This window comes from Phaseolus vulgaris, chromosome 2, assembly GCF_051622355.1.
Source record: "Phaseolus vulgaris cultivar YP4 chromosome 2, ASM5162235v1, whole genome shotgun sequence".
Taxonomy (NCBI): domain Eukaryota; kingdom Viridiplantae; phylum Streptophyta; class Magnoliopsida; order Fabales; family Fabaceae; genus Phaseolus; species Phaseolus vulgaris.
Window position 1 is genome coordinate 36,474,863 of NC_143499.1, and position 11,647 is coordinate 36,486,509.

An 11,647-nucleotide genomic window follows, 5' to 3' on the forward strand; every position below is an offset into this window, starting at 1 on the left:
ATATATCTAAGGGATGCATAGAAGATTTCACGCATATAACAAAGATCATATCTTAGCAAAAGATATGCAACAATAGTTATTTTTAAAATTAGGTTGTTAATAGTCATTTCTAAAATTAGGGTTGCCAATGCGGTCAGGTTAGCTTGCCTCCTTTTAAATAATGCGGATTCAATCTATTGACCCACCATGCATAAGGGATGACTCGCGTATAAAAGTTAAAATTTTCTTAAAAAAAAATATCAATCCACTTTTAGTATATATAGAAAATAAAAGTTGGAGGAAACACTTTTGTATTTTTTTTATTAGGGTGTTTTTTTCCTACACCCCATAAAAAGAGAGAAAAAATACATTATAGAATTATCTCGCTAAAATTAGATGAGACAGCCAAAACAATAAAGTAAAATTGAATAAATGTATAATCTATGAATAAGTTACAAAACTAAGGACCATAAAAATTAATATATAATTTTTAGGTTACCTAATAAATTAAAGATGTTTAATAATTTAAAACAAAAACGAATATCAGAACCAGAATAAATATAAACATACTCATTATGTGTGTCGGATCCTTAGTTGGTAGGGTTCTAGGATCTTGTAATTTGAAGTTTTGTATAAGGGTTGAGACACTCCTAAAGTGTCTCTTTTTATTTTATTTATTCTTTGCTGATAAAAATAAAAAAATAAACATACTCATTATTATCCTCTTATTCAATTTAAAAATAAAATATTATCTTTTTTATATTCCCATCATGTGAAATTTCGGATCAAAATCGAAATAAGTCTATACAATACCAAAATAAAAAGGTTCATTTATCTTACTAGTTAAGATGTATATAAAATGTAAACTCATTCTATCAAATTCTATCTGTATTGTATAAGATGAATCGGATTAATTTTTTTAATACACTAAATTATAATTGATTTGTATAAAAAAAACAGTGGTTTCAAATTTGATAAATTTAATCTTACCCGACCACATAAAAATGTTAGTTTTCGATTAATTTTATTGTATACAAAATAATTTTATGATTTATTATATAAATATTGTGAGGAAATAATTCATATCATTAGAATTCCAATCTATTTAAAGGAATATTTGGCATATTTTTTTATATCTTTATTATATTAAAAAATATATAACTTTAATATGTTATTTTTATAATTTAAATTTTTATGTTTTCGCATTTTTTTATATTAAACTACATATAACTTTAATATGTTGTTTTTATAATTATTTTTTTTATAAAGTTTTCGTGTTAGGCATCACTATGCAACTTGACATCTCAGCTAAGTTGACACCTCAAGAAACAACAATCATCTGCCATCACATGAAAAAAAAATATTATTAAAAAAAGAAAAAAGAAAGAAAATACAAAAATATGGGGGGACTAGACCAAAACCCATATGTTAACACAAACGATACATAGGTAGATTATACCTATTCATAAAGAATTCTAAGAACAGACTAACTGGGAGTCTATTATACCAATGAAAAGATTCTCTATGAATAAATCCTAAATTAGCCAACTTATCAGCACACGCATTCCCTTCACGAAAAATATGAGTTACCCTAAACCTAATTGTCCCACAAAAATTAAGACAAGTATTCCATCGATTCTGAAGCATCCACGGAACATTAGTCCTAGCAGTAAACGCAGCACAAACCAAGGCAGAATCACATTCAAGCCAGACATTAGTAAGTCCCATTTTTTGAGCTTCCTCCATAGCATGTATAACTCCATAAAACTCAGCAACCAAAGCAGTTTGAACATCAAGAAACGCTGAAAAAGCACCAATAAATTCTCCCATACTCCCACGAAAAATACTTCCACAAGTAGCAAGACCAGGATACCCCCTAGCAGCCCCATCAGTATTAATTTTGACCCAGCCTGGTGAAGGAAATTCCCATCTAATAGGAAGAGGACGAAGAACTTTACCACTACGAGTCTTAATACCGAAAAACTTAATCACGTTGAAGTCCAACATATCATTCTTCATTGAAGCTTTAGACGAATTTCCCACTAGACAAGTTAAATCTTTAATTATCGAAATAGCCTTAGAAACCCCAATCTTATCCTGAAATCTAGCATAATTCCTCATACGCCATATCATCCATATAGAAAAGGTTATCACCGCAAGCTTAATCAATTTAACCAAAGGACTACCATCACTCTTAATAAAAGAAAGTAGATCATCCTTATTAGAGAAATGAAAAGTAAGAAAAATTTGTCGTACCCAACTCCAAATATGCAATGCGTTAGAACATTCAAAAAATAGATGTTGAATAGATTCCTCTTGCTTTTCACAAAGCGAACACATAGAACATATATGCAAACCCTTATTCTGAATATGTTGATCTGTAGGAAGTCGCCCATGAAAAATTTTCCAGAGTACTAGAGTTTTGGAAGGCGGAATAGATGAAGACCAAATGAATTTACCCCAACCACCTGGAACTCCTGGTTCCAAGAAAAAAGTCCTAGCCGATTTAAGAGTGAAACTCATTTAGAATCCAATTAGGAATATCCTGTTCCTCTCTAATCATGATATGATTAAAACAAAGAGGCATCTGCTGTAAAGAGAAGGGAATATTCCAATCACAACCTGTCCAAAATTGAGAGACTGTATCCGGAATGCTAACACCAATAGATAACCCTGCAATATTTGCTAAAGAAGTAGTAGAGCACCATTTATCATTCCATAAATTAATAAAAGAACCTGTACCAACAGTCCAATAAGTATAGTCAAGTATGGTAGAATAAAATTGCTTAATTCCAGGCCAGAGAGAGGAAGATCTATAAACCGTTTGAAATTCATATTTTGATTTAAGAACCCTGGCTTTCAAGAGTAAAGACCAAGGTTTGTCGCTATAAGCAAAGTTCCAAGCAAGCTTAAGAAGATATGCATTATTTTCATGATGGAGATTAATGATATTCAAGCCTCCATCCTCAAGAGGTGAACTAATTTTCCCCCAATTAACGGTAGCAATACCTTTTTTCAGAATATCACCAGTCCAAATAAAATTCCGACACCACTGCTCAACTTGCTTAATAAGTGAAACAGGCCACTTATACATATTAAAACTATAAGCTAGAGATCCAGTAATCACTGTATTGACAAGCTGAATTCGACCCATCATGCTAAGAGATTTACCTTTCCAAGATGCTAGCTTCAATTTAACTTTATCAGCCAAAGGTTGAAGAAACCGACACTTTGGACCACCAACAAAGATAGGCACTCCTAAATAATGGAAAGGCAAACAACCATGACTACAGGAAATAATATTTTGAATTTTGGTGACAAATCTTGGAGAATTATCCATGGTGAAGAAACTACTTTTAGAGTTATTAATATATTGGCCAGAAAAATCACCATATGTTTTAAGAAAAGAACTCAAATTTCTAAGAGACTTAATATCCCCCTACAAAAAATAAATATGTCATCAACATACAAAATATGAGAGGGAGTGAGATAACCGTGCGGACTGGCCATATTTAAAATCTTCTTATCATCCACAAGCTTAGAGAGACCTCTACTAAGAACTTCCTCTGCAAGACAGAAAAGTAAAGGAGACAATGGATCACCTTGTCTTACCCCTCGACTGCAAGGAAAAAAACCCACCAAACTACCACTTATTCTTATAGAAAGCATAGCTGAACGGAGAATTGTACTAATCCAACCGACAAATGAGGGGTGAAAACCAAAGTGTTTTAAAACTAATAATAAGAACTTCCAACTTAGAGTGTCAAAAGCTTTATGAATATCAACTTTGTAAGTCACATTACCTCCTCTAACCTTTTTAGAAAGCAGGTTAATAGCTTCAGAAGCAATACTAATGCAATCCTGAATCTGTCTACCCTGCACAAATCCATATTGATTAGGAGAAATGATTCTAGCAGCCACAAGTGCAAGCCTATCCGCCAGTATCTTGGAAATAATCTTAAACTTGAAATTAGCAACAACAATTGGCCTGTAATCTTTAATGGAATCAGCACCCTGAACCTTTGGAATAAGAGATACCACATTACTGTTCATTCCAGGGAGAACCCAGTTTTGTTTAAAAAATTGTTGAACAGCATTGCAAACATCTGTCCCAATAATTTCCTAGCAAGAATGATAGAAAACACCACCAAAACCATCAGGACCAGGAGCACTATTACCGTTAAGATTAAAAACAACATTTTTAATTTCAGAGAAATCTGGACACTTAATCAACATCATATTCTCCTCAGAGGAAACCATCATAGGAATATAAGTACCAATAAAATCTTCCATATTATCAGTATGCAGAACATTAGAAATAGACTCAGCATAAAGTTTTTATAAAAGTCCAAAATATGATCCTCAATGATTTTAGGATCCTCCGTAACCTCATTATCAATCCGTAGACGATGAATCCCATTAGAATTATATCTCCTTTTGACCACCGCATGGAAAAAAGCAGTATTTCGATCTCCATCCTTGAACCATAACATCTTAGCCATTTCTTTCCAAAACAAATATTGACAGTGAAGAGCATGATCAAGCTCCTCCTTAGCAATCTTTTCTTGACAGAGAAGTCCATCACTATCACACAAACTAGCAGTCTCTAAGCTTTTTTGAATACCAAGAAGGATGCCCTGCTTAAGAAGAACTTCATTATGAACATTACCAAAAGAATTTTTATTCCAGTCACGAAGCTCAAGTTTCAACCTTTTTAACTTATGTTGCAAGATAAACATAGGACAACCAACAACCTGATTAGCCCAAGAATCATGAATAAGCTTTAGACACGAAGTGTCCTGAAGCCACATCGAAAAGAAATGAAAATTGCTAACCTTCCGCAAAGAATTACTAGCAAGACTAGCAACAATAGGAGAATGATCAGAACAATTTTTAACAAGAACCTGATAAGAACAAGATTCTCATTCATCTAGACACACTCCATTACATAAAGCCCTATCCAGTCTTCTGTGAATTCTATGCAACCCTCTCCCTCCGTTACACCAAGTATAACAAGATCCAGTAAAAGGCATACAAGAAAGATCATTAGTATTAATCCAGTCCAGGAATTCATTACAAGAAACCTGATTAGGAGCCACCCCCCTTTACAGTCATCCGCCGAGAGCACAGCATTAAAATCTCCCAGAATACACCAAGGCCCTGTGAAGAAACTAAGATCCCTCCATAAAAATCGTCTAGACAAGTATGTGTTAGCACCATAAACACCTGCAAAGCTAAAACTTTTATCCTGCAGACGACAAGTTACAGAGATAAATTGATCATTAACCAAGAAATTTTGGACAAGATTAGGAACCGAAAAACACCAAAGCTTAGCAACTTTATTAACAATAGGAGACGTAGCCACCAAATGCATATTAACATATTTGAAAAGGACGTCGAAAGCATTAGTGTACGACATCATGGGTTCAGCAAGAAAAACCAGGAGAGGTTTATGTAGGTTAAGTAAACTAAGCAACATCTCCACAGTTTTGTGGTTCTCCAATCCTCTGACATTCCAAAAAAATGAAGAGACCTTCATTATGACGTTGTAGAGAGAACTACCTTAGCAGTTTTCCTGGATTTACCAGTCCCCTTAGGTGGTCTCCCTGGTTTTCTTTTAGTGCGAACTGTTTCCTCCCCATTATCATTGTCATCCTCCTCCATGTCATTAGAGTCAGTCCAAAATTTTGAAACAACCTGATTTTCAATATGATCAAAATTAATTCCAACAATGGTAGGCGGAATAGTTGACGCTCCAATATGAGAATCAACTCCCACATCTGTAGTTTCCAAACCATCAAGAGAAGAAAAGTGATTTTGAAGGACCAACGATATTGCTTTAACATCCCCAAGATATTTAGCCTTTCGAGGGGAGGGATGAGACGACTGAGATGGTACAGTCACAATAGCAGAGACCTCCACATTAGGAACTTGTGCATTAGTGGGAGTGGACAACCCCTGCTTGCGTGAGGACCTATCATGATCTGAAGCATCCTCAAGAGGAGGCATATCTGCAAAAACATCCTCCCCTCCACCTGTTTCATCAACTTTCAACTTATCAATGAGGCCTTCCACGAGTTTTGTCTCTGGATCTTTTTTCCTATATTCTTTACGTTGTTTAGGAATCACGGTCCTCCCTTGGTCCCGTTCATCAGAAGATGCCTTCTGAGAAGGTTTATGTTGAGGCCCAAGAACACGACCCTGGTCATGGATCGCCCGACACTGAGCAAGCTCGTGCCCAATCATCTTACAATGAGAGCAAAAAGGAGGGAGCCATTCATATTCCACACCAGCTACAAAAGCAAAGTCTGGACGTTCAACCAAAAGTTGATCGGAGAGAGGGGATAGAAGATCAATATCCACCAACACTCTAGCAAACACACCCCTATTCTTTCTCATAGTATGCTCATCCAAAGACAAAGGAGTACCAAGGCCTCTAACGATGGAATATATTGTATTTGGTTTCCAATACTCCAAATGCAAATGGTAGATTCTAACCCATGTCTGAGTTTTGGTATTCTTCATGGTAGCTGGGACAAAGTCTTTTGTCCAGGCAAACAATCTCAATAAACCAGGAGATAACTTGAGGGAACCCATTCCGAGGGCCCATCTCATGTCTTCTATAGAAGCGAACTCAAACTCATAGAAACCCTTTCCAAGAGGAATTGCTTTCCATGGTCCAAGAGCTTTCCACACCGGCTGCAACAATCCAGGTGTGTGAGAGGTTTATCCCCCTTAGATAGAATAACCCGACCATGGAGATGGGTTTTGCAATCCTCAAGACCAGCCAAGTAATCTGCCTCATCAATCTGGACAGCAATCATGTCACCCTTAATAAAGGGGTAGGTAGTTGGGACAAAGGAATGTCACATGTATTTCTCAAAGCCTGAGCAAAAGTCTTCCTTTGACCGGACATGGAATATACTTTATAATTTAATTGTTTTATGTTTTCAGATTTTTATTATATTAAAGTATATATAACTTTAATATATGTTATTTATACTTTATACCTATTCTATATATAGGGGATTTCCCTAAACTGACATTTTATTTTATTTCAATTTGATCCTTATATTTTTATTTTATTTCATTATTTTACAAATATATGACAAGAGATATTTTTGTGAGCAGTTTTAATTTTATATCTTAAAGGGAGACTAACAGAATTACACAATTGCATATTTTTCCATCCATCTTATTTTTATCCCATCAAACGTCTTTTTTGTTTTCAGGAGTTGTAGTATCATTCAAGAACCACGAAATCAATCAGTAAGTATTGTTTTTCAATTATAAAATAGAAGATGGATATGCAATGTGTGAATTTAATTTTTTTTAATTGATGTATGCATGTATTTGGCACTATATGATGATAATAAAAAAATTATTAAAGAAAATACCAAAACAAAAAACCATAGAGTTTTATTTATTGAATAGAAAATTAAAAGAAAAAAAAAGCATTATAGATAAAAGTGCTTGATGAGAATAATAAACATAAATATATATAAATGATAAAAATAAAAAATGCGGATACACAAAGGCTCTGTGTCCACTAATTATTTATAATTTTCACACATCATGAATGTTAAATTTTAAAAAATAAAATGAAAAGTGGTATAACAAATACTAAAATCAATTCAATATTAATTGCCTCCATAAAAATGAAATAGGAATTAATAGGTAAAAAATCAAGAATAATAAACAAATATATTAAAATATAAGAATGATAATAAAATAAAATAAAATAAGATATAAATTTAAAATATTAAGTTAACAGAAGTAGCTTACAAGTTAAAAGATGATAAAATAAACTACTTTAATATAATTAACAATTTTTTTGTCTCAATAACACTAACTTATTATTGGAAAGTGAGATACTAACTAATTTTTCTGTTGGACAAACTAGATTATAATTAACCAAATAAAACACTAGTTAATATACTTTTATTTTATTTTTTTTTAGAAAATTTTAAAAATCGGATCATTATGAAAGTGAAGCAATTATTTTTTATTAAATAAAGTATGGTAACTATAATACAATAATTATAATGAACATTATTTAATATACATATTATAAAATAGTTGTAAAGTCGTGGTATGAGTTAATTATATATCATAACTTAAAAAAATAAAATTGGCTACTTTTAAAGGAGAGAATTTTTTTTTAAGACCCGATGATATAAATCATGCACTATTTTATATTTATTTACTTCAAAACTAACATTTAACGTGTGAGAAGTTAAAACAAACAACATGAAGTACAATTTTGTAAGTTTTCCACAATGAATTACATGTGAGGGCCCATAATTAATACAGTTACACAAAATGAATCCTTAATCTTTATACTCATATAACAATATATATACATTATTCTATTTTATTGCGATTTGATAAAATAAAATCTAATACATTTTAAGAAAATATCAATACAAACTAATCATATAAAAATCCTTATATCTTGTCTAATATTTTTCTAACTTTATCGAATCCTGCGCATTATTCTTAAAGATATAAATAAATTAGTGCAATATATACGTAAATTACACAAATATCATATCTCAAAAGAGATTAATATAATATGTGTATCTATATAATAAGACAAGATAATTGTGAAGGGTAAAAATAATAACTAGATGAGAGTATCTCTCTTGAAAAGAAAAAGCATCATGATTTTATACATGCGTAAGATATTTCCATTATTTAAAAAAAAATCAATGATAAATATTTGAATAGATAATACGAATATTGAGTTAGGAAGGAATATTTTATGGATTTAATTGGTAAAAAAATATATATTTTCGTTTTCAAAGAGCAATCAAATGATAAGTTAGTTACTAATATGTAATATATTGTAATATCTAATAAGAATGATAATTATATTTAAGGGTGGAGATAACAGACATTTGTTATTTTGATAAAAAAAAATTGAGATGTCGACATGTCAGATACTTAATATTATGTTTATATTTTTATAGTTAATATTATGTCAGCATCTTTATATGTTTTACCCTAAAAACTTAAATATATCATTAACAAATAATATAAAATAAAATAAAATATCTATAAATTATAATTGAAGATATAATTAAGTTTTATTTCCAGATATTCTTATCATTAAAAAGTCCAAGAAAACTAATATAAATATGAAGAGAGGCAAAGTTAAAAGGTACACAATTCCATTACTTACAAATTGAGTTCCGATTAGGTATTTCAATCTCAGAAGGTTAGTCTCTAATAAATTTATATTTAAAATATAGAGACAATGATATATTGATACCCTCTGATAATATAATACACATTTGACGTTGCAAACTTGGCAATGATATGATAGGGTGAGATTGCACGGGAATGAGCAGCACGAGTTTCAAAATAAGGTAAAAAAGAATATATATTTTTGATAACAATCGGTGTAATATATTTTTTTTACTCAGAATGACCCATATTATACCGGTTAAGTCATTTAACCAATGTAATATATGACCCATATTAAAAAAATGATTTCTTTTTCATAAAGAGTAGGTGGGTCATAAACGTGTGGCTAGGTAACCAATTTTGGTAGGGTTATTACATCAGTTAAGTCATTTAACCGATGTAATATATGGTTTTTATTAAAAAAAATTGATTTTTTTTATGAAAGAGTGGGTGTCCATAAACGTTACGTATGTAACCACTTACAGACACACGGGTAACCAATTTTGCGTGTGTCAGTATATGTGGAGGAACTTGTGGCTAGGTAACCACTTCTGATAGGGTTATTACACCGGTTAAGTCATCTAACTTCTAACCGATGTAATATATGGTTCTTATTAAAAAAAAAATGATTTTTTTTCATGAAGAGTGGATGACCATAAATGTCATATAAGTAACCACTTACACACAGGTAACCAATTTGGCGTGTGCTATGAGTCATGTATTATAATATAGAGTCAGTGTCACATCCTCACTAAATATCATGTCTGTCGCGTCAATTAATACCACAGTGTCAAGTCTTTGTTAGTGGTAGATGTTGTTAATAAAACATATTTCTAAAATATATACCTAAATTTTGATTTATGAAAAACGCTGAGAAAATATCCTTAATTATCACGTGTTTAAAATGTTTTCCTGCCGCCAATTTCACTCCCTCCATGCTTGACTCTTCAATAACAAGATTTCATTCTTTATAAGGAAAGACAATCCTTTGTGTTCTTTGTTCTTTAAAACACAAATCATCGTACTCTGCCGTAACAAACATGAACTGGGTTCGTGGAGACTCACTCGGCCATGGAACTTTCGCCACCGTCAACATCGTCGTCCCTGCAAACGGCTTCACTTTTTTCCCTTCTCCAGTCGCCGTCAAATCCTCTGTTTCCCACAACGCGGATTTGCTAAAAAACGAAAAGGAGATACTCTGTCGCCTTGGCTCTTCCCCTTACATCATCAACTGTTTCGGTCACGATCACACCGTCGAGAACGGCGAGGAGTTCTACAACGTCTTTCTCGAACAGGCCGCCGGAGGTTCCCTCGCCGATCAGGTCAAGAAACATGGCGGAAGCCTCCCGGAGCCTTTCGTGCGGCGATGCACAAGGTCCATCGTGGAAGGGCTGAGACATATTCACGAGCACGGTTTTGTTCACTGCGACGTGAAGCTTCAAAACGTTCTCGTTTTCCACAACGGCGAGGTGAAAATAGCAGACTTCGGGCTCGCCAAGGAGAAGGGGGAGAAACAGGGGAAGTGCGAGTGCAGGGGAACGCCGTTGTTTATGTCACCGGAATCGGTGAATGACAATGAGTATGAGCCGCCGGCAGATATTTGGGCCCTGGGATGCGCCGTGGTGGAGATGGTGACAGGAAAACCGGCGTGGGATGTTGGCGCGGGATCGAGTATTTGGTCATTGTAGATTCGGATTGGAGTGGGAGAAGAATTACCAAAGATTCCAGAAGATTTGTCGGAAGAGGGGAAGGACTTTTTGAGAAAGTGCTTTGTTAAGGATCCCACGAAGAGGTGGAGCGCTGAGATGCTTCTCAAACACCCTTTCGTCAAAGTTGACTCATTTTCGTTTGATAAAGTTAATGAGCCGTTACCGCCGCCGTCACCAAGTACCCACTTCGATTTTCCTCACTGGGCTTCCACCGTAACGGCTTCGTTCCCGTCTTCCCCGTATTCCGACGAGTGGTCTGGGTGGTCGTGTTCGCCGGAGAGTCGTATCCGGCAGCTTGTTACCGATAAGAGACCGGAGAATTGGTCAGAATCGGATGGGTGGATGAGCGTTAGGTGAAGTTCTTGGAAGTGTTGGTGGTTCTATGTTTAACCAACACAATTCATCACATTCTTTGATTCTTTGTAATTCATTAGTTGTGAATTAAGCAGGCACAGGATAAGATTACTTCCGCCACCTTTGGCAAATTGTAGATATATTTTGGAAAATTATATTCAAAGAAACTGCTTTACAAATCTTTTAAATTTGTTTGAGAATAATTATATTTTTGTGAAAGATTATATTTTTATTGTTTTTTATGCTGTTGTTATATGGATGAATTAAGGATTGAATCTTATTAGGACTCTATATTTTCTTCGAAACAACTTTAACTTTTTTTTGTAATTTTTTTTATCGTAATAAATAACATTTTTTACTAGATGGTAATCTTAACGGTCTAAATAAATAAATAAAACTTAATATCTATAATTTCT

The 11,647-nt window shown here is 33.4% G+C and overlaps 1 pseudogene; it reads left to right on the top strand.

The window, feature by feature from the left end:
- Positions 1-10,187: 10,187 nt before the first annotated feature.
- Positions 10,188-11,419, top strand: LOC137809720 (mitogen-activated protein kinase kinase kinase 20 pseudogene; annotated as a pseudogene).
- Positions 11,420-11,647: the final 228 nt, after the last annotated feature.